The sequence below is a fragment of the Nannospalax galili genome, unplaced genomic scaffold (assembly GCF_000622305.1).
Source record: "Nannospalax galili isolate Female #2095 unplaced genomic scaffold, S.galili_v1.0 scaffold1428, whole genome shotgun sequence".
Taxonomy (NCBI): Eukaryota; Metazoa; Chordata; class Mammalia; order Rodentia; family Spalacidae; genus Nannospalax; species Nannospalax galili.
Window position 1 is genome coordinate 673,166 of NW_008358817.1, and position 2,557 is coordinate 675,722.

General features: G+C 47.1%; 1 protein-coding gene across 2 annotated transcripts in view; it reads left to right on the forward strand.

The window, feature by feature from the left end:
- Window positions 1-268: 268 nt before the first annotated feature.
- The window catches only part of Tmem50a (transmembrane protein 50A), a 23,710-nt gene continuing 21,421 nt past the window's right edge, over window positions 269-2,557 (forward strand). The window contains exon 1 of one of the 2 annotated variants that reach the window (XM_008822296.2): window positions 269-391. The gene's annotated coding sequence lies outside the window, so the exon portion shown is untranslated. Of the gene's footprint in view, window positions 392-426; window positions 636-2,557 lie in introns of those variants that run through there. The other variant, XM_008822297.2, reaches the window with a different exon arrangement.

Below are 2,557 nucleotides of genomic sequence, written 5' to 3' on the forward strand. Positions count from 1 at the left end.
GTAGACCAGGCTGGCCTGGAACTCACAGAGCCCCACCTGCTTCCACCTCCGGAGTGCTGGGATTGCAGATGAGGACCACCACACCTGGCAGAAACAACTTTGGACAGGGTAAAGTGGCTACTGCCAAGCCTAAAGGTCCAAATTGGATCCCTCAGACTCATATGATGGTTACAGACAACTGATTCCAGCAAGTTCTCCTCTGCCCTCTTGCCATCACCCCGCCCCTGGCTCCGCCCTCCGCTCGTCTCCGCATGCGCACTGGTGCAGGGTGGGTTGGGGGGGGCGCGAGCCGGCACATCCGGGCGTCTGGAGGCCTGTGGCTATTTTGTTTTCTTGGCCGAAGTGGAGGAAAGTGAGGCTGCCCTGCGCTGACTCCGCTCCGGCTCTGGACGTGAGTGCGGGCGGGAGGGCGGGGAGCCGGGCCGCACCGGCTCGCAACTGGCCTGTGCGAGCTGCTTCCCGGTCCCGCGCGCTGCGCTCACGGCTGCTGCCCGGCCGCTTCCTGTGCGGGGTGAGCCGGGAACCGCCGGCCTCATCCGGACCCGCTGGGCTAGTGTCTGCCTGCTGCGACCCCGCAGGGGCTCCGAACCGCGTCTGATTCCAGAACTTCAGAGCTGGACGCACCGACCCCGAGAGTGAGCCGCCGGGCCGGTCCATACCGGGGCAGAGGTGGTGGAGCTGGAACCAGATGTTCCGGGTCCGGTCCACTCTGCACATCTGAAATTCCCAGTCTCCAGGGCGGAGACCGGGTTTGAGGGTGTCAGTAATTGTGCAAAGAAAAATGGACTCGGGGTGGGGCGGTGGGGGTGAACCGAAAGTAATTACACACTGTGGGTTGCTTTTCTTCAAGAGTAGAGAAAAATGAGTTTTCAGAATCGAGCTCATCACTGAAATGTGTTAACACTGATTATAGTAATAATTTTTCTATTTAAATTTCTTAGGAGAAATTAAAATTGAAGTTGCATTTGTTAGGGTATCAAGTAGGAGTTGGGGTGTGTCTGGATTTTTAGCGAATTATGTGTAATTCAGGTTTTTCCATCATCCTCTGAAATGGAAATTGTATGGATGTGTTTCAGGCCGAATCTACACTTGTTTGAAGGAACGTTTACGTAATTTGTTAGGACAATTTAGGTTGCCTGTGGTAATTTGACAGCACATTATTTAGATTTACTATGAATTAATTTCAGTTCTGTGCCTTTTGTGGGGGAGGTTGAAAACATCTTAGAACTAGAGATTATTTTTTAATTTAATTTATTATTCGTGTGCGTGTATGTGTGTGTATATACAGGTGCATGTGTTCCACAGTGCACATGTGGAGGTCGGAGAACAATTTTATGGCATCAAGTCTCTCTTTCCACTGTGGGTTCTGGGGATCAAACTCAGATTGTCAGGCTTTCAGAGCAAGGACATTTCACACCTAGCTGGCCTGGATTTGCTATGGAGACCAGGCTGGCCTTGAGCTCACAGAGATCCCCCTGCCTCTGCCTCCCGAGTGCTGGGATTAAAGGCATGCGACACGCCTGGCTATTATTTTTATTTTATGTGTATTCATGTATTGCCTGCGTGTAGGTAAGTGCACCCGTGTTGTGCAATACCCGAAGACGTCAGAAGAGGCTATTGGATCCCCTGTGACTGGAGTTACGGATAGTTGTTAGCTGCCATGTGGGTGCTGGGATTCGAACCCAGGTCTTCTGCAAGAACAACCAGTGTTCTTAACCGCTGAGCCATCTCTCCAGCCCCAGAGCTAGAGATATTAAGATGAGTGCCTTTTACATAGAAATAACAACCGAAGGCAGGCTTGAAGAAGGAGACATAATCTGAAGGGAAATGATGTAGCTAGAAATTAAAACCCACAGTGCAGAGTTTAATTTCTATTTTTAAAAATACTTGTTATTTTTATTTTATGTGTGTAAGTATATTGCCTGAATGTATGTAACTGCACCCATGTCATGCAATGAGGGCAGAGTTCAGAAGAGGGCGTCGGATCCCCTGGAACTGGAGTTAGGACAGTTGTTAGCCACCATGTGTGTGCTGGGAATTGAACCCAGGTCCTCTGCAAGAGCAGTCAGTGCTCTTAACCACCATGCCATCTCTCCAGCCCCAAGAGTTTAATTTCTTAATCAGTGCATGAAGAAACCCACATTCCATGATAGAATGTGCAAATTCCAAAGAAAAATATTTTTCATCCAAGTCTGGGGTTTTAACTTTAAGCCAAAGTTTATTCATGGATAAAACTCTAAGAGTACCTTAGTTTGGAATTAAACTAACTTCTCCATGGATCAAACTCTAATAGTACCTTAGTTTGGAATTAAAGTCGTATAAAAGAGCTCTTGTAGACTAATCATCATTATACTCATTTTAAAGGCTCAGTCAGTTAATTTAGTAATGTACTTGGAGTAATAGACTATGATAACTTTTAGGAGAAAAGAGACCAACCAGTAAAATTTTGTCAGTGTTTGGATACTTGCCTTTGTTCACGTTATGTAAATATACTAAAACCATCCTATTTTGTTTGCTTCCTTTTGTGTGTATGTGCATGCTTTTTAAAAGTATTTTA